The sequence below is a fragment of the Myotis myotis genome, unplaced genomic scaffold, assembly GCF_014108235.1.
Source record: "Myotis myotis isolate mMyoMyo1 unplaced genomic scaffold, mMyoMyo1.p scaffold_m19_p_40, whole genome shotgun sequence".
Taxonomy (NCBI): Eukaryota; Metazoa; Chordata; class Mammalia; order Chiroptera; family Vespertilionidae; genus Myotis; species Myotis myotis.
This window is the reverse complement of record NW_023416347.1, coordinates 6,024-26,985: the sequence shown is the minus strand read 5'-3', so window position 1 is coordinate 26,985 and position 20,962 is coordinate 6,024. Positions and strand designations below refer to the sequence as shown.

Sequence of the window (20,962 nt, the reverse complement as noted above, 5' to 3'; positions counted from 1 at the left end):
GACTGAAATACCGTCCCAGCTCCCAGCTCCCAGCTCCCAGCTGGAAATTCTGACTCAGTAGGTCTGGGATGGACCCCTGCATTTTTTTTTTTTTAATTATTGATTTCAGAGAGGAAGGAGAGGGAGAGAGAGATAAAAACATCAATGATGAGAGAGAATCATTGATCAGCTGCCTCCTGCACGCCCCACACTGGGGATCAAGCCTGCAACCCGGGGCATGTGCCCTGACTAGGAATCGAACCGTGACCTCCTGGTTCATAGGCTGACACTCAACCACTGAGCCACGCCAGCCCAGCGATGCCTGCATTTTTTAAGCTTCCCAGCTGATCACAGTGCACTGGTCTAGTCTACCTCTGCATCTTACACACGGAGAACTGGGGCTCAGAAAGGGAGGGTCACCACCAAACCTTTACCAGGTGCCAAGACAGACGCCTAGCACTGAGACAGCAGGGAAGGCCCATACCCTGTTCTCAAGTCCCCACCAGCCTGCTGGGAACACCCGCGGGAACACCCGCAGCCACACATCTGCAGGGCCAGGAAGGCTCCCCCGGGGCACAGGCGTCCCACAGGATGGAGGGAGGGGCCTCTGCCCGCCCAGCACAAGCCCCCTCACCCTCCCTTGTGCTTGCTTCACTTATTCCTCCTCACGGCATGGTTTCCTACCTTTACTGCAGTTATTTCAGTAAAACATTCTGCCGTCTGCTATTTCATAAGCCCCTGCACGGGCCCTCACTAAATTATTAATAGTAACCCTAGGATTCTAGGCATGGAGTTCTACTCAGATAGGCATCCAAACCTACTATGTTCAAAATCTAACCCTCGATGCCCTAACGGGTTTGGCTCAGTGGATAGAGCGTCGGCCTGCGGACTGAAGGGTCCCAGGTTCAATTCTGGTCAAGGGCATGTACCTTGGTTGCGGGCACATCCCCAGTGGGGAGTGTGCAGGAGGCAGCTGATCGATGTTTCTCTCTCATCGATGTTTCTAACTCTCTATCCCTCTCCCTTCCTCTCTGTAAAAAAATCAATAAAAATATATTTTAACAAAAAAGAAAAATCTAACCCTTGAGTTCCTCCCAGGATTCCTCATTTCAGGAAGTGACAACTCCCTCCTTCCCGTGGCTTAGGCCAAAACCTTGACATCCTTGAGTTCTCTCTCCTCCGGACCCGTCATCTGATCCACACACAAATCCTCTGAAACCGCCTCAAACTATCCAAACCAGCCTCTTCTAATGAGCTCTGCCATCACCTTCTCTCCCCTGGGTCCCCGGCAGCCTGCGGACTGGCCCCCTGGCCCCCAGCTCTGCCTCCTCTCTTCACGCGCCACAAAGCAGCCAGAGCGCTGCCTTTCCACTCCCCTCGGGCCATGTTCTTCCCGTCCTCAAACCCTTCAAACCCTTCCCCCGTGTCACACAGGTACACCCAGTCTGTACCCCGGCCCGAGGGTGATCTAACGGCCCTCAGGTCCCTCGGTCACCCCGTCCGCTCCAGGTGTGCACAGGCCCCTGCTGCTCCCCAGGCCCGTGGGCACCTGCTCAGAGCCCCTGCACTTAATACGCCCTCTGCGTGGGAAGTCCTTCCCCGCAGGCCTCACGGGCTCACTCCTCGCCCCCTCAGGTCTTCACTCAGGTATCACCAGGTCTTACAGTCTTGTGACCACTGTACAAAGACACCACTCCCCAGCCCACCGTCAGCCTCCGCCCCTGTAATCCGCCTTATTTTTCTTCACGGCACTTACCATCGCCGGACCTGTTATACGCAGGGTGGGCAGAAGTAGGCTTACCATTGTTTGTACGGAAAAAGATGTGCGGTTACGAATATTACAATAGCTTTATAACTCAAAAGAGTGTCGCAGCGGCACAGCGCACTGAGGTACAATCTCGTAAGTGTTCAAACAAATGATACAATAACGAACACATCGTAATACAAGGATAAACTCTGTTTCACGGACTCACCACTGTAAACCTACTTTTGCCCTCCCCTGTAATTGCTCATTTCGTCGTCTGTTTAGCGCTCCCATGTGTTTACTGGAAGGAAACCCACCATGAGAAAGGGACAGTGACTTGACAGGCTCATCTGTCCAGAACTAAGCTTGTCCAAGGACACTCACAGAGTCCTGAGCAGGTTCATCACAGTCAGGCAGCTGGCAAATTTGCAGTGTTATTTGTGTTTAGCCTTTAAAATGTTGCTATAAATAAAGAGGCCTTGAGTCATGACGGGGCTTGCCAGCGGGAAGGGGGCTACCTGAGGAGCCCTGCCTGTGAGAGCTGGGCTCCTGCAGGCTGATGACGGTCAATACTGTAATGGTAGAAAGTGCCTGCTGGCCACCGTCCCACAATAAGGCCATGTGTCTTGAGGATGGGATGTGTGTGGCGCCGGAGGAGACAGAGGGCTGGCTCTGAGAGCCGCAGGGAGAAGAGGGCATGGGGTGGTCTTGAGTCTTAAGAGGAGGGGATACAACTCTGTGAATATACTAAACACCACTGAATGGTACGCGCTAAATGACTGAATTACATGCCATGTGAATTATCTCTCAATAGAGCGACTATATTTTAAAATAGATAAAAAGGAAGAAAAGGGGATAGGACCATACAGCTGACTGAGCTGCTGCAAGTGGAAACTAGGTACAGGCAACAAAGTTTAAATAGAGCTGAGAAGCCCTAGCCCAGTGGTTCTCAACCTCCCTAATGCCGCGGCCCTTTGATACAGTTCCTCATGTGGTGGTGACCCCCAACCATAACATTATTTTCGTTGCTACCTCATAACTGTCATGTTGCTACTGTTATGAATCACCATGTAAATATCTGATATGCAGGATGTATTTTCATTGTTACAAATTGAACATAACTAAAGCATAGTGATTAATCACAAAAACAATAGTAATTATATATATGTTTTCCGATGGTCTTAGGCAACCCCTGTGAAAGGGTCGTTCGACCTTCCCAAAGGGGTCGCGACCCACAGGTTGAGAACTGCTGCCCTAGCCGGTTTGGCTCAGTGGACAGAGCATCAGCCTGCAGACTGAAGTGTCCCAGGTTCAATTCCAGTCAAGAGCACATGCCCGGGTTGCGGGCTCAATCTCCAGAAGGCAGCCGATCGATGATTCTCTCTCATCATTGATGTTTCTATCTCTCTCTTGCTCATCCTTCCTCTCTGAAATTAATATATATATATTTAAAAAGACATTACTTTAAAAATAAATAAGTAAATAGAGCTGAAAACGGAGAGCTAGACCGACACTCTATAACCGGTGCCTCTGTCACCTTTCATAACTGGGGAACAGATCTCAGCACTCACTGGGCACTGAACTTTGTTAGAGGGGAACAAGACCCAGAGCCTGAGACAAAAAGGGGACAGGACACCTCGTTCCCACACCATCCTGAGGAGCCTCCCCACTGAACTCTGTAAAAGCATCATCTCTTAGTGTGGGGACTCCTGAATTTAAGCAAGAAGCCAGTAGCCTCGGACCTGCTGGGAACCAAGCCTCCACTCCCTGACCAAAGGGCCCAGCAAAGAGAAAGCGGCTGTGCCATGGGATCACTCCGTCCCCAGCTGTCACCCATGTGCCTGGTGCCACCCAGTGTGCCACCAGCCTCATCACCATAGGTCAGTGATGGCGAACCTATGACAAGCATGTCAGAGGTGACACGCGAACTCATTTTTTTGGTTGATTTTTCTTTGTTAAATGGCATTTAAATATATAAAATAAATATCAAAAATATGTCTTTGTTTTACTATGGTTGCAAATATCAAAAAATTTCTATATGTGACACAGCACCAGAGTTAAGTTAGGGTTTTTCAAAATGCTGACATGCCGAGCTCAAAAGGTTCGCCATCACTGCTATAGGTGAACTACACTCCCAGATTCCAAAATCAAAGGTTTGAGGGGATACACGGAACATGCTATTAGTCCTGGGTATCTCTGTGGTTCCCGTAGATGACTTCAGCAGGAGTTTAGCAACTGGTAGAGTTTCTCTCCCAGCCCGAGCCAATTTGGCTCAGTGGATAGAGCGTCGGCCTGTAGGCCAAAGAGTCCTGGGTTTGATTCCAGTCAAGGGCACGTACCCTGGTTGCAGGCTCCTGCCTGGCCTGAGCCCTGGTCAGGGCGTGTGCAGGAGGCAACCAATGGATGTGTTTCTCTCACATCGATGTTTCTCTCTCTTTCCCTCTCTCTCCCACTCTCTCTCTGACAATCAATGAAAACTATCCTCGGGTGAGGATTTAAAGAAAAGAGTTTCTCTCTCCAGTGTTCTCTTTTTCTCTCTTTCTCAGACCTCCACACCCTTCTCCTTCCCATGCCTTTCTGTCCCATCCCTTTCTCCATGCCTGCTCGTCCCTCCCTCCTCCTCCTCTCTCAGCCTCTTTCTCATCCCTCTCTCCCTCCTTCTTCCCTCCTTCCTTTCTCAGCTGAGACCCAGGTGGGCTCTTTGATGATGGTTGCTCAGACCTCAGGGCAGTCGGCCTTCTGCAGGAAAGCAGGGTCCAGCCGGGCAGCCTTGCACCAACAACCCAGAGTGGAGACAGGTGCCCACAGGTGTGCCCACTGTGTATGTGCCCAGTGACCCTCGGGGATGACAGGGAATAATATCCAAAGAAATAGCCCTATGTGCCCTTCTACCATCAGGCAAAATGGAGTATTAGAGCCCTTGTGTTTTTAAGACACATGGTGAAATGCTTGCAGATAAAACAATGTGATGTCTGGCAACTGCCTCAAAATAGCGCAGGGCGAGAGGAAGAGGGCAGGGAGGGAGGACACCAATGCAGCAGGATTGGCCATGAGCTGATAACCGTTGATCTGGGTGAGGAGTACATGGGCGTTTATCATCTTATCTGCTCTACGTTTGTGCATTTAGGCACAACCGGCACCAGACCCTTGTTTAGTGGACAGCATGGGTCCATCCAGATAATCACCAAGGACACACCCATTAGGATGACTATTATTATTTAAAAAACAAAAAAGAAAATAGCCGGTTTGGCTCAGTGGATAGAGCGTTGGCCTGATGACCAAAGGGTCCCGGGTTTGATTCTGGTCAAGGGCGCGTATGTTGGTTGCAGGCTCCTCCCAGGGCCCTGGTTGGGGCTCATGCAGGAGGCAATCAATTGATATTTCTCTCACATCGATGTTTCTCTCTCTTTCCCTCTCTCTTCCACTCTCCCTAAAAATCAATGGAAAAATATCCTTGGGTGAGGATTTAAAAAACAAAAAGCAGAAACTAACAAGTGTCAGTGAAGTTGTGGAGAAATTGGCATCCCCATTCATTGCTGGTGGGAATATTAAATGGTTCGGACACTATGGAAAACAGCACGGTGGTGTCTCAAAAAAAACTAAACATAGAATTTACCACATGATCTAGCAATTCCACTTCCAGGTATAGACCCAAAAGAACTGGAAGCAGGGTCTCAGAGGTATTTGTACACCATATTCAGAGCGGCATTAATCACAACAGACAAAAGGTAGGATCAAACAGACTGTCCATCAAAACATGACTGGGTAAACAGTGTGCTATAAATAGGCAGGGGAATATTATTCAACCTTAAAAAGGAACAAAGATCTGACACATGCTACACTGTGGGTAAGCCTCCAGGACCTCTGCTAAGGGAAATAAGCCAGTCACAAAAGGACAAGTCCTGTAGGACTGCACCTATATGAGGTACGTAGAGTGGTCAAATTCACACAGACAGGGAGCATAATGGGAGAGAGCAGGAGTTTTTTAAAGAATATGTTTTTATTGATTTTCGATAGAGAAGTAAGGGCAGGGGAAGAACCATCGATTGGCTGCCTCCTGCATGCCCCCAACTAGGGATTGAGCCTGCAACCCTGACATATACCCTGACCAGGAATCGAACTGGAGACCTCTTGGTGCATGGGATACCGCTCGACCAACTGAGCCACACCGGCCAGGGCAGGGAGAGTTCATGTTCCATGGGCACAGAGTTTATGTTGGGGACGATGAAATGGTAATGGAAGTGGATGGTGGTGTGATGGTTCACAACAATGTGAATGTCCTTAATGCCACTGCACAGTGCTGAAAACGGTTAGAATGCTCAACTCTGTCATGTCCGCTTGACTATAATTTCAAATAGTAACTACCAAGGAACAGCAACAACAACAACAAAATCACTTGCATCCAAACTCTCAACTCCTGAAGGCTGGCCCAGGTCAGCCTGGACTGCATACCTCAGTGAGGCTCTCCAAACAAGGGTGTGGTGAGCGTTGCTGGGGGTGCAGAGCCGTGGAGAGAGGAGTCACTTTCACCTAGGCACATGGCTTAGTGACCAAACACCACCTGCAGAAAGACAAAAAAAAAAAGTCTTTTAAATAGTCCTGAAGGTAAATGTTAAAGTAGGTTAAGATGATGATGATGATAGTAATAGTGTAAGTCAAACCCTCCAACATAAATTCAGTGCAGACCCCAAATGTAGTCAAAGACAAACCGTGTCCCAGCCCCAGACTTTCCCTCCCTCCCAGTGTGGAGGTTCGCAGTGCAGCCTCAACCTGGGTTCAAATCCCGGATCCACTACCTTCTAGCCATGTGACCTCGAACAGGTCTCTTCACGTCTGTGTCTGTGTCCCCCGCATATAAGCGAGTGTTATGGAGATTAAATGAGTTAACATCTGTAAAGCTGTTACTGCAATGTCTTAAACGCAGCAAACACGTGTTTGTTCATTGTTATGCCACCAACCTCAGTGGCCAGCAAGCTTTATCTGACAGTTTTTCAGTGTCCCAGCAGACTGCCGAACCCCTAACTGTCAGGCTGACTGGAAGCATGCACAAGGGACAGGGACAAGGTACATGAGGGGCGCTGACCGCGCCACACAGCTCACTCTCCAGTGCTCAGAAGCCTGCTGAAGCAGAGGAAGCACAGGGTCAAGCAGTGGGCACGGACCAAGGGCCAGGTAAGCGGGGGAACGTCCAGGTGGGGAGAGGCAGGAAGGGACAGCACTGAGGAGGGGAGGTAAATGAGGTAAGACAAGGGAAAAACTGGCAGAACCCATTTTTAAAACGAGGTGGTCCTCTGCCCTGGCCGGGTAGCTCAGTGGTTAGAGGGCCGTCCCGCTCCATCAACGTTGCGGGTTCGATCCCCAGTCAGGGCACATACAAGAATCAACCAATGAAGGCATAAATAAGAACAAATCGATGTTTCCCTCCTTTCTTCTCTCTCTGAAAGCAATAAATAAACTTTAACAACAAAAAAAAAACAACAACTAGCCCTAGCGGTTTGGCTCAGTGGATAGAGCGTTGGCCTGCAGAGCAAAGGGCCCCGGGTTCGATTCCGGTCAAGGGCACGCACCTTGGTTGCAGGCTCCTCCTTGGCCCAGGCCCTGGTTAGGGCGCGTGCAGGAGGCAACCAATCAATGTGTTTCTCTCACATCGATGTTTCTCTCTGCCTTTCCCTCTCGCTTCCACTCTCTCTAAAAATCAATAGAAAATATCCTCGGGTGAGGATTAAAAAATAATAATAACTAAAAAATAAAAAGAACAACAACTAGGTGGTCCTCACCTCTAGCTGAACATCAGCGCCACCTCGGGCACTGTGCAAACAATGGACGCTTGGCCACAGCCCCGGATTCCAGTTTAACCGGCCAGTGTTGGGGAGACCTTGTTAAGGGTCCATCAGCTACCTGTACCCACAAACGTCAAACGAAAAAGCCTCATTCCTAATTCTGCTCACTCGAACCCTATTCCTGCACTCCTCGCTGAACTTCATTTCTGTCTTAACTTTGACAAACCAGAATTCAGTTTGGATTCTAAATGGAGATCTAAAAAATAAATAAATAAATAAATAAATGGAGATCTAGACAATATTAACGGAAGAATCTCGAGGGGAAGGGACAAAAAGTGATTATCCCAATTCTACAGAAGAGAAAGAGAAACACTTTTTCCTCCTCGTATTGGGACCTTCACATTTCAAAATATAAACTAACAAGCAGACACTGTGCTGTCCAAATGAGGTCCAAAGTCAGAGCCCGGGGCCAGGGCCGGGGCTGCGGGGTCTCCCATCTGATGTCCCAAGTCAGTTCTGAGCCCTCCAATGAGCAAGCGAGCCCGGTGATTTATTCCACGTTAACCTTGGCTCCTGAGGCCACTGGCCTCTGCCAGGTTATCCGGACCGTCTCTTGTACCCAGTGAACAGGGTTTGGCTGCAGAGCGCAGCTGGCACACCTGAGCACCAGGCCTCACTGGCCCCAGCTGGCCGCTTCTCCCAGGTCGCCCTACCCCCTAGACACGCGTTGATTTACAGGAGCTTTACCGTTTACAAAACATGATCCCCACGGCACAAGGAAGTGGCCAGTGGGGGAGCGGGGCCAAGGCCAGAGCCCAGACTCCTTCAGGCCTCCAAGGACCAAGCGGCCCTTCCCCTCAGGATTGTGAACCAGGAGGTCGGGTTTCACATTTCAGGTTCCCAACATCCTCGCCTTCCCAAGGTGCCGTTATAGGTGGTACAAAGGCAGTCACCACAGCCTTTGCCATAATTATGACACACCTGAGGGTATTGGAAGACCAAGGTTAGAAAACAGTGCTCTAGAACAGCGGTCGCCAGCCTTTCGAACCTCGCGGACCACCAGTGGTCCTCGGACCCCCAGCTGGCGACCGCTGTCCTAGAACATCGTTCTAGATTAGAAGTCCTTCTAGGACCAGAAAGATTAAAACCTGTCAGAGCCAGAGGCCCTGGGAAACCTTTCAGTGTAAGTCACTGACTGTGGCAAGAAAATGAAGGCCCAGCCCTAGCCAGTTTGGCTCAGTGGATAGAGCATCGGCCTGCAGGCTTGAGTGGTTCAATTCCAGTCAAGGGCACATGCCTGGGTTGCGGGCTCAGTCCCCAGTGGGGGGTGTACGGGAGGCAGCCGATCGGTGTTTCTCTCATCATGGATGTTTCTAACTCTCCCTTCCTCTCTGAAATCAATAAAAATATATTTTAAAAAAACAGAAAATGAAGGCCCAGAGAGGTGAGTATGAGATAAAGCACATACATTGAAGAGTTTTCATTGCTGTGAAAGACTCCTCTTATGCCTGCCAGGGGACGGGCCTCCCCTCGCCTTCTCAGACAGGCTGAGGTCTCCTACTCACAGTTACCCATTGAAATCGCTCCATCAAATACCAGGCATCAGGCTTACATAACCCTCCAAGAGCGATTCTAGCCTTAGATGCACATCTAGGGAGCAATACTAATGCCTAACCCTACCTCAGACCAATTAAATCAGAATTTTTAGGGATGGGGGTCACCCAGGTGACCGATGCTATCTGGGATAAAAAACAACTGTCTTTAGACCACGAACCACCGGCCTCAAAAACCACCCATAAAGGCTTAACGATGCAGGCGCGCGGGCCCACCTGGAGACTGACTCGGGAGTGGAGTGGGGCCCAGGGGTCCGAAGCCGTGACAGTCACTGAGCGGTTAGGAACAAGGGCACTGAGTGAGTCCCGGAAGCCACACGTGTGCTCCAGCGGACTCCGGGAGAGGCTCCCATATCCGACGCTGGTGCCCACTCTTCGCGGAGAGCTAAGCCCCCCTGCTTCCACCATCACCAGCAGCCAGGGCACCTCCCAAAGGAGGCTGAGGGCACTGTGCTCTGCACAGCCCCGCAGGCTCCCATCTCACCCCCACTCGGGGCCCCACTGGGAGCGCCGGCCTCCTCTCCCGGCCTCCCCCCTCCTCACTCGGCCCCACCACTGCTTTCCTGGCTGTTCCACAAACTCTCAGCATTCTCTGGCCTCAAGGACTAGCTGTCTTGCTTTTCTCTCCAGGCTGATGGCTCCTCCCTCAGATAACGGCCTGGCTCCCTCTCACCTCCCTCCGATCTCTGCTCAAAGGTCCTTTTATCAGTGAGGCTTCTCGGCCTTCCCCTCCCACCGAGCCTCCCTGTCCTCCATCCTGCTTTGTTTTCCTCCAAAATACTTTCCACCATCTCTCATACTTTATATTTTATTTATTGTCTATAAGCCCACACACACTAGAATAGGAGCTCCATGAAGGTAATATTTTTCTTTGTTCCCTGTTATATTCCCACCGCCTAAAATAGTGCCGGGCACGTAACGGGCACTCATATATTTATTCTAGAAATGAATACATCAGAGACACCAATCTCAAAACATAACTTATCCGAGAAGATCATAAGAAGCTAATTATGTCAAAATCACTTCTCCACCAATCTCATCTGGCAAAAGCCTTTTTAAAACCAGGCTAGAAGCCTAATGAAACAGAAACCATTTAGAAATAAGCATTTCCCATCCAAATGGGTTTGTGAATCAGAGACAATTGGTTCCGAGAAACAGATAAAACTTTGGAGACAGAGCATGAGGTTGAAAGAAGGTGACAGAACCCATGGGTTTCAGGTGCCAGCTCAGGGGAACGCTCTGAGCGCACTGACAGCTACGCTCGCCTCGCACAGACCAGGGAACAGACAGGCTCCAGCCTGGGTCACAGTCTGAGACGCAGGCCAGTGCATCACCAGACCCACGAACCTGAGGCCCCTTCCCTCCCTTTCTCCCACAGACACCCCGCCCAAAGCCACAGGCAATACTTGAATGCCCACCTGGTTGGGAGCGCTGGAAACCGTTGTCAAGGCAGCCACACAGAGGCCGGAGGGCATCCCGCCTCGACCAAGTCTCACCGACGTCATATGTCCCACTCCATGGCCCTGTCCTCGCTACCTCTTTCCCCACCACCTCCCCACGGTCATCCTAAGAGCCATCTCCCCCAAACACCATTTTCATCACGTCACTGTCTCTGCTCACAAACCTAAGCATTTCCCCAGGCGTGAGCTCCAACCCTCTGGACAGGCTTTTGAGAACCTTGGGAATCTAGGCCTAGGCCACTCCCCTTTAGCTGTCTATCATAAGGTATAAGATTGTGGGGTTATTTTCTTCTTTTTTTTTTTTTTTTTGGTTAATCCTCACCTGAGGGTATTTTTCCATTGATTTTTAGAGAGAGTGGGAGAGGAAAAGAGAGAAACATCGATGTGAGAGAAACTCTTGGACTTGTTGCTTTCGGCACACGCCTTGACCAGGGCCCAGGGCCCAGGGCCAGGGAGGAGCCTGCAACCATGGTACACGCCCTTGACCAAGCCCTTGACCAAAATCGAACCAGGGACCCTTTGGTCCACAGGCTGATGCTCTATCCACAGAGCCAAACCGGCTAGGGCTTGTTTTTTTCTTGAATGCTCCAAACATTCTTAAACTGAGCATATAACAACAACCTTCCCAACCCTGTAAGACTCAGTTCACATTCCCCCTCTGCCTCAGGGGCCCCTGTACCAGTGCTGTACCCCAGGTTCCGCCAGCAGGACCCCAGGGTGGCCCTAGAGTCAGGAAGGAGCTGGGCACAGCACCACCCCCAGCAACAGCTGTTGTGCCTGGAGCTCCTCTGGCCCCCTCACTTCCCTCCTGCCCGGCAGGAGTGTGTCCCTTTGGGCAATCTTGCCCCTAAGAGCCTGACTGGGTTCCCCGGTCTTTCTCTCTGTTGACTTAATTAATTCCTGATAATTATAGCTATTGTTTGGTGGTGAACTGCTAAGAATCTGACCTCTCCCAGGGGTGTAAATATTTTAAAGTAGAAATGCAGAAGCCTTAGGCTCAGAGGAATGGAGCTACAATGGTGGCATGAAAGGGTTCATTACTTGTGGACAAACGTCTATACCTTCTAAAGTACTGGTGCTCAGAGGAACAGTACCAAAGGGAGAGAAGTAAGGAAAGACCAGCCCTAGCTGGTTTGGCTCAGTGCATAGAGCGTCCACCTGCGGACTGAAGGGTCCCGGGTTCGATTCCAGTCAAGGGCACATACCTCAGTTGAGGCCCCTGTTTGAACTCCTACAGGAGGCAACCAATCGATGTGGTTCACATCGATATTTCTCTGTCTTTCCCTCTCTCTAAAAATCAATGGGAAAATATCCTCGAGTGAGGATTAAAAAAAGAAAGATGAGATTACATCATTGCCACCACCTCCCTCCTCCCAAATGGCCACTCGATCCATTGTGAGCCCCAGAGAATGTTCCCCAGAGGTAACTCCAGCCATCTCAGGGGTGACCTGTGTGAAAGTAACCACCACCCTCAGAAGGAAAAGCCCCCTTAAGACACTTCTGGTCTGGAAGCAAAGTGTTCTCTAATCGCTTTCTGTGGGGGAACCCCCTGAGGGCAAAGTTCATCTCACAGGATTCTTTTATGTCCCACAGGGAAGGGCCCAGGTGGACCTTTCATAGCAACTGTGGGTTACTGATCAGTGATGGCCCAGTTCCTAAAAGGCTCCACAGAATCTTACATACAAGTAAACATTCTAATTAAAAATAACAGTACCTTGCCCGGCTGGCATGGCTCAGTGGTTGAGCGTTGACCTATGTACCAGGAGGTCACGATTTGATTCCCGGTCAGGGCACATGCCTAGGTTTCGGGCTCGATACCTAGTGTGAGGCGTGCAGGAGGCAGCCGATCAATAATTCTCTCTCATCATTGATGTTTCTATCTCTCTCTCTCCCTCTCCCTTCCTCTCTGAAATCAATAAAAATATATATTTAAAATAAAATAAAATAAAAACAATAACAGTACCGCCCTAGCCAGTTTGGCTCTGTGACTAGAGTGTCAGCCTGTGAACCAAAGGGTCCCAGGTTCAATTCTGGTCAAGGGCACGTACCTTCGCTGCAGGTTCCTCCCCGGCCTGGGCCCTGGTCAGGGTTCATGCAGAAGGCAACCAATCGATGTGTTTCTCTCATATCGATGTTTCTCTCTGTCTCTCCCTCTCTCTTCCACTCTCCCTAAAAATCAATGGAAAAATATCCTCGGGTGAGCATTAACAAAAAAAATAAAAATAAAAACTAACAGTAGCATTAATCACACATCTAATATTTTTAAGTGCCTGAGGGGGTACAGCCTTACTAAAGTATCAGATAGTGCGGCGGTTTTTACCACCTCAGCCAGTTCAGGTCAGGTCTGGAGAGTCTGTCTAAGGAGGCAAAGGCAGAGGGGGGCCCTTGCCCACACAGACCAGAGCCTGGACTGGGCCAAACCCCAGAAGAATCCAAACAGCTGCTCGCTGCCCACCCCTAGACTCCCTTCCCTGAAAATGCCAAAGCACTGCCTCGGTCAGGTGTGCTGCAGGCCCTGGAACAGCCCTGAGAGGCTTGTGTTACAATCGACACCTACCTTCAAGCCCCCTCCCTCCCACCCAACCCCCCAACCCCCGCCCCGTGTCCCACTCTTCTCTTCAGCCAGCTAAAGGAACAACTTCAACTTCAGGAACTGAATTGGCAGAAAGAAGTAGAATGCTGTCAACAGCAGCAAACCTGGGCAAAGTGGAGCAAGAGTCACTCCGCTGGTCCACATTCAGCTCCACTGCCAAGAGCAATGCGGTAAAATGCTCCTACGCCCAAAGACTGGGTGGATATGAGGAAGGAATGGCCTCCCACCTCAGCCCTAAGAAAGGCTGAGCCCCCGAAAGGGAGAAAGCCCAGTGAGGTTTACACACAAGAACCCCATCTCTTTAGAGTCCGGTGGTCCCCAGGTTGTAACACCAAGACCTCCGGCATCTTCCAGGTCCCTGTGCAGACTGAGCCCTGTGGTCCGAGCGAGAAGGCCCAGGACGACGCCCAAAAGGAGTGATTTCTTTAAAAGCACTCTCACAGAAAAAAACCAACAAATGAAGCTGGAAGCCAAATCATTCAGATGATGACTTTAACTATTCAACTGCTGAACGAAAAAAGAAAAAAGAAGCCAAATCAGATTCTACTCATCAGCTCCGCCCAGACGGGTGCAGCCCCGCTCTCCAAGTTCAGGGCCTAGTGCAGTCGGAGGGCCTGGCCTCGATCACCTGCCCGGAAGGGCTGTGTCTGCTGCATCTGTAACAAACGCACATCGTCTTTGAGATGTGACCAGGCTGGGTTGGCCAGCTGCAGCAGCACGTGTCTTCCATAGGGACACAGTTCTGGACAGCTTGAGTTTTTGCTTTAGGGCATTCAATGGTTGTCTCTAAAATGAAAATAGGTTTACTGATTGTTTGCTTCTGTAAAGACACATAAGCCTATAGAAAAAGTCATGATGGGGAATAAAAAAAAAAAAAAGAAAAAAGTAAAACTCACCCCAATCCCACTATTCAGAGGTAAGGAATCTCACAGTAAACTCTGCTCTGCAGAGAGGAAGTGAGCTATTCTGAGTTAAACCTGGGGTGTGGGGTCTGTGACATTTTTTTTAAATATATATTTTTATTGATTTCAGAAAGGAAGAGAGAGGGAGAGATAGAAACACCAATGAGAATCATTGATTGGCTGCCTCCTGCACGCCCCCTACTGGGGATCGAGCTCACAACCCGAGGACGTGCCCTTGACTGGAATCAAACCTGGGGCCCTTCAGTCCGCAGGCGGACGCTCTATCCACTGAGCCAAACCAGCTAGGGCGGTGTCTGTAGCTTTATTTTTGCGGAAGACCCTTCATGCCACCTCTGGGCTACTCAGAAAATTTTCAGGGGCTCCAGTGATTCTGAAGCTCTCACAAGCAGAAATTACAACGTCATATAGGCACCCTGCCCCCGACACATACGGACTGGAGGCCAGGAGTTAATCTGTTCACTCAGATACTAGTCAGCAGACTACGAGGAGTCAACAGATTACTTTTTCACTCAACACTGTGGCAGTCTTTCCACAGTCAGTCACATATACAGGCTTCATTATCCTTTTCAACTCCGAGAGTGTGTTAATGCGAGGAAGGGGGCCGCCATTACCTCGTGATACAACACCTTCGGATTCTGAACTGGAGAAGGCAAAGGATTTACCGAAAGTCACACAGTGAATGAGGACAGCCGACAGTGCTAACAGGTTTGAGAAATGACTCTGGGGTGATACCAAACTTGGAAGGTGTTCAGTAACTTTTCTTTGAGTCATAAAAAGGATCAGCTATGTCACTTCAACACACACACACACACACACACTTCCCACCGTCAAATAAAAGTGAATGGTTGGCTGAAGCAACACTCTGATCCCCTGAAAACATTTCTCAAAAGTCATTAGCTAATGGGTATCACAGATTTGGGGTGCACGCAATTGCTCCAGCTCACAGACGTCAACACTCGGAACTCTCTCCTCTTCAGGATGTTCCTATTCTTCTGTAGGAAAAGATAAACTTGAAACAAACTTACACATAAAGATAGAGCCGAAGATACAGTTCCAATACAAACACTAAATATTCAAATGTTGACAGTAGCTCCGGGTCTAGTTAGTCTTATTTCCTTTGTATACCTATCTGCAATTCCTAAGTGAATACTCCTGGAAAGAAAATTTTACCGTTTTAAAAGAAAAGTAATTAATGCACAATCTTGGTTGGTCTATTTGGATTTCATTTTTCACTGTAGAAAAATACAGATTGAAAACTCGTCCACCATTCTACCCAGTGTCACAGAAGCAGAAAGAGTGTAAGAGGCTCAAACCTCATGAACACTGCAATCCAATAGGAAAGCTCAGGATGAACAGGGGACAGGAATGGCTACCTTCCTTTCTGTCTCCGACGTGTATGGAAACACCTGCCCTGGCTGGAGTGGCTCAGCAGTTAGAGCATCAGTCCGTGCACCAAAAGGTCATGGGTTCAGTTCCCAGTCAAGGGCATGTACCTGGGTTTCAGGTTAGATCCCCGAGGCAACCAATCAGTGTGTCTCTCCCATCATGTTTTTCTCTCTCTCTCCCCCTCCCTTCCTTCTACTCTCTAAAAGTTGGAAAAAAATATCCTCAGGTAAGGATTAAAAAACACACACACAAAAAAAAACCTTCGAGTTCACAGAACTCTGTTTCCAGAACAACTTCCAATGTATCTGTCCACAACCCCATGCCCGTAGCCACAAAATTACCCATGCCACTTAGAACCTGGCAAACCTCACTTGGGACGATGAACACAATACAATATAAAGATGATGTATTATAGAATTGCATACTGAAACCTATATAATTTTATTAACCAATGTCACCCCAATAAATTCAATCAATAAATAAATGCAAACCTCCTCCAGGAACCCAATTTGGGGAAACCCCTTTTTCCCATTTTAATTCTAAAAAAGTTATTCCTCCTCTTCCTGAACTGTCACAAACACAGGGTCCTACCCAACTGATATGGAATCATTCACTCTACCAATTAATAATCATTGTGGACGACAGTATGCAGAGCTTGAGGGGGAAAAAATTATGTTAACAGAAAGGGTTAGTTTTCATGGAGCCTGAGAAAAACAAACAGGAATTGAAGAGCAAGAGTTTGTTAGCATGTCCCAGTCCTGGTCTGACACGGGTGGGGGTGGGGAGGCAATGGCCAGAGGACAAAAACATCTGTCATTCTGCAGTTTCATTTCTCATGGCCAGTTAATACCCTGAGTCTATACAGCAGTCTCTTCCAAGTTTGATTAGTAAGTCAGTCTCCTGGAACCCAATCAGCTCTGAGCGCCCTACAAAAACTGAATTTGGGGTCTACAAAACTGAGAACCAGACCCTGAAGCAGGGTGACTCCACCAACCTAAAGCCACCTCCAGTATGACGTCTGTCTCTGTAACTGCAGCACCCATCCCTGTAAGTGTCTGATGTATCTCAGATTCCCTGATAGCTCCCATGGAAAAATCCAAACTTTTTTAAAAATATATTTTTATTGATTTTAAAGAGGAAGGGAGAGGGAGAGATAGAAATAGCAATGCTGAGATCAATCATTGATCAGCTGCCTCCTGCACACCCCCCACTGGGGATCAAGATGGCAACCCGAGCATGTGCCCTTGACCAAAATCAAACCTGGGACCCTTCAGTCCACAGGCTGATGCTCTATCCGCTTAGCCACACCGGCTAGGGCTAAAATCCAAACTTCTTGACCTGCCTTTTACAGCTCCAACTCAGCTTTCCAACCTCATTGCCAAACCAAGCCTCTCATGATTCCATATTTTCACACATGGTTCTCTCTACCTAGAATGTCCTTTGCCCAATCTTGCCTGTAAGTTTCCTATTCTTCCTCCGAAGCCCAGTTCAAAAGTCACCTCCTCCCTGAAGCCCCCATGTCTTTAGTTCTTACTACTCCCAACAAGTCTCTAATTACAGCTGCATTAGAGAACTTATTAAGTACATTGTAGCTCATCTTTTAAAATATCTGACCTCCCCTGGGTCCCATGAGCTTCTTCAGGGATAGAAGTCACTTTGTATCCATAAATCCTAGCACAGTGTCACAAATGAAATGGGAGATCAATGTTGAATGATTGATCACATGGAACATGGCATTAAGTTATTTAGAGGAAAAGGGAGGGAACACGGGGGTCTCACAAAATTCCAGAATTTAATTAACTACGTATTTAATCTCATCCAAAATGACCAAAATATGCTGAGAGGCAGCATGGATGTTTAAAATGTTTAAATAAGGGCCCTAACTGGTTTGGCTCAGTGGATAGAGCGTCGGCCTTCGGACTGAAAGGTCCCAGGTTCAATGCCGGTCAAGGGCATGTACCTTGGTTTCGGGCACATCCCCAGTAAGAGGTGTGCAGGAAGCAGTTGATCGATGTTTCTCTCTCATCGATGTTTCTAACTCTCTATCCCTCTCTCTTCCTCTCTGTAAAAAATCAATAAAATATATTAAAATGTTTAAATAAGGAGACTCTTTCCCCTCCCCACGTGGGAGTCTGTACTTGTTCTTCAATAAATCTCCACCTTTGCTATACCAAAAAAAATAAAAAAAAACAAAATGTTTAAATAATAGTAGCAACTAAGATTTGAGCTATGCATTACAATGTTTACATGGATTAGTTCATGTGACCCGCATGACAACCTCATGAGGTAGTTCCTTTTTCTTTTTAGGTAACCTGGGGAAAGCTTGAGGCTTTCCCAAACAGGAAACTGAGGCACAAGAGGGGTTACATAGCTCAAGATGATCCTGTTAGCAAGCTGTAGAAGCAAGATGCCCCGGCTCTGGAATCAGGCAGACCTGAGTTTGAAAGCAGATTGTGTTACAAAGGTGGCTTTAGATAAGTTGTCTACCCCCCTCGGGGCTTGTTTTCTGTCCCCTCTGGGCTGCTATCCGCCCAGGGGCAGGACAACCCCTTCCTGTTAGGGTGCAGAGAGGATTAAATAGGAAAAGTCTCTAACGCTGATTGCCCCACCTAGCATGCGGCTCCATAAATGCTAATTCCTAAAAACTGGGCAAAACAGCCTCAGGAGGAAAGGGATCGCCCCCAGGCTGCTAGACCGAGACTTTCCCAAGGCGATCAAGTAGTTAGGCCACGCAACGCTGACAGCCTTGCCTTACCTGCTTCTCTCAAAGTGCATTCCCCACACGGATGCCAGAGACCTTTTCAAATGTAAATGTCATTATGTCACAGACTCAAAACCCTCCGCAGGTCCCTAACAACACTGGGGATACCATCCGAACTAATGCGCCTGGCCCCAGGCCCCCCCCCCCCCCCGTGATCCCACCCACCTCTCCCCAGACTTATCTCCCCTCTCCTTTCCCCCCCTCCAGCCTCACAGGCCTCTTTCACTTCCTCAACTGGCCCAGCGCTGCAGCTCCACACATGGTTAACTCCTAACCCTCCTCCAGGGCTCAGCCTCCTCGTCACTTCCTTCCCCGAGCCCCCAACTCAAATCAAGGCCCATTCTGTTTTCTCCCAGCTCTTTTTTTGTTTGGTTTTGTTTTCCTTGCACACATCGCATTTTGAAACGATTCGTTTCACCCCTTCAAAGTCTTACTCAAAAGGCAACCTTCTTGGGGAGGCCTTCCCAGGCCACGAGAACGTAAACGCAACCCCCACCAGATATCTCAGATCCTCTTTCCCTATCTTCTTTTTCTCCTTCGCACTTAGCACTTTTCTAACAGGCTCTGTCTTTTGTTACATTATCTCCTTTGATTGTCTTCCCCCCCCCCCACCCCCCACGAAAATGAAAGTTCCACGGGGGCAGATACGTTTTGCTAGCTTTCTTCGCAGCATCTAAAACAAGGCCTGGCACATGCTTCTGAATAAATACGCGGTTGTTTGGGTGTCATTTCGAGATTATTTGTTCATGATCGGGCCTTCCCCCTAGGCTGCGACCGGCTCGAGCTCAAACTCGCCTTTCTGGTTGGCCACGGTCTTCCCAGCACCTAGGCCCGCGGCTGGCACATAGTAAGTGCTCAGTAAAGAAACGGCCCGCGCGAATCAAAGCCGCGACCCAGCGGAGGAAAAGGGGGGAAATGGTCAGAACGTGCGTTCCCGCACCATGACTTCCTCTTTCGCTGCGCCGTGGACCTGACCCGAGTTTGAGGAAACAGACCCCTGCGATCCCGCCAAGCACCTCCCAGGCCAGACATCTGTCTGTCCACATCCTGCCTGCGCGGCCACACTGTGTGCTCCCGGTGCACACCTGCAGATGCTCGGAGCAGGCCCTGCCGGCCAGACACACTGTGTGCCCCCGGTGCACACCTGCAGATGCTCGGAGCAGGCCCTGCCGGCCAGACACACTGTGTGCTCCCGGTGCACACCTGCAGATGCTCGGAGCAGGCCCTGCCGGCCAGACACACTGTGTGCCCCCGGTGCACACCTGGGCAGATGCTCGGAGCAGGCCCTGCGTGAGCACAGGCTGCAGGTGAGGGGCCGGGCCGGGCCACGCACCATCTTGCAGCCCCGGGTCCCACTCCCCTGCTGCCCGTCCTATGGCAGGCGCGTCCTGGGTGCCAGACGCGCTCCCCTGGATGGGCCTGCGGGGTGACTGCAATCCAGGACTTTTCACGCCACCTCCGGCCTACTCCAAAAAAAAAAAAAAAGTAAAAAATTCCTGGGCAGCTCCCACGGCCCGGGGTGCGCGGCAGCCGGCGCCCCTCGGGCCGCAGGACCCCTCCCCCGCGCACGCGCTGACCCGCGGCCAGGAGGCCATCTGTCCGGCGGGCGCTCCCGTCCTCCGCGGGTCACATTGAGCCGCCCCCGGCTTGGCAGGAAGAGCCGGTGCAGGGACATGTCCACGCGGACCCGCGGGCCTGGCGCCCCCAGGACCCCGCTCCGGGCGGGAGGACCTGTCCGCCCGCGAGGAGTCCTCCGGGGTCAGAACTCGGGCGGCGGTGAAGGGGGGGCGGGGGCGCCCGAAAGGGTCGCCGCGCGCAGAGTCCGCCTCCCGACGGCGCCAGCTCCTTGGGCGGCGGGGACGGCGGCTGACAGGCGTCCCGGCGGCGAAAGTGCCCCGTTAGCGGTGCCCGGGCGGGGGCCGCGGGCTGTCGCGGGGCGGCCCGGGCCCCGCGCGGGGAGGGCAGCGGCGTGTCCCGCGGGCGGCGGGCGCGGGGGCGGGTGGGAGGCGGCCGGGCCGCCAGGCGGCGGCGGGGCAGCGGCTGCGCCCGGGGCGGCGCGCAGGGTCCGAGGCTGCAGGGCCCGGCCGCGGGCGCGCGCTCCCCCGGCCCCGCTCCCCCCGGCCCGCGCTCGGGCCACCTCGGCGGCGGCCCCGGCCCCGGCCCCGGCCCCGGCCCTCCCGGCCCGCGGGGGCGCTTACCTGGCGGCGGCGGCGACAGGCCCCGGGCTCGGCCGCGCGCGTCCGCGGCGCCGGCTGCGGGAGCCCCAACATGGCGACGGCGGCGGCGGGCGGGGCCGCGGCTCCGGGGGCGGAGCGGGGGCGGGAGCCGGGCTGGCGGGACCCGGCTGGGGCCGCGGGCGGGGCGCGGGCGGAAGGCGACTCGGACCTGGGCACCGGCCAGCGCGGCGCGGCCGAGGGGCTGCCCGGCCCGGCCTCCGCCTCCCGTCTCCTCCCGCCCGAGTCGGGCCGCGCGGCGCAGGCCCCACGGCGGCGAGCAGGGCCGGACCCCGGACCCCAGACCCCAGACCCGGCCCCGGGCCCCTCCTCCGGCCCGGCGAGCACCGCTCCGGGCCCGGCTCCCCGCGACCTGGGCCTCGTCGTGTGAGGCGCCGCGGGGCGGGCCCGAGGCCTCCGCCGGGGCCGAGTCGCCCACTAGGGGGCCGGGCGCTGCCTGGCGGCGTCTCGCGGCGCGCGCCTCAGGGGCCGGGACGGCGGCCGGGCCGC

At 51.5% G+C, this 20,962-nt stretch overlaps 1 protein-coding gene across 3 annotated transcripts in view; it reads right to left on the bottom strand.

The window, feature by feature from the left end:
* Positions 1–20,538, bottom strand: part of ZNF592 (zinc finger protein 592) — a 51,496-nt gene extending 30,958 nt beyond the window's left edge. For 2 of the 3 annotated variants that reach the window (XM_036306282.1, XM_036306283.1), the window contains exons 1-2: positions 20,438–20,537; positions 6,176–6,284 (exon numbers count right to left, since the gene is read on the bottom strand). The gene's annotated coding sequence lies outside the window, so the exon portion shown is untranslated. Of the gene's footprint in view, positions 1–6,175; positions 6,285–20,437 lie in introns of all 3 variants that reach the window. The other variant, XR_004967167.1, reaches the window with a different exon arrangement.
* Between the last annotated feature and the right edge of the window lie 424 nt (positions 20,539–20,962).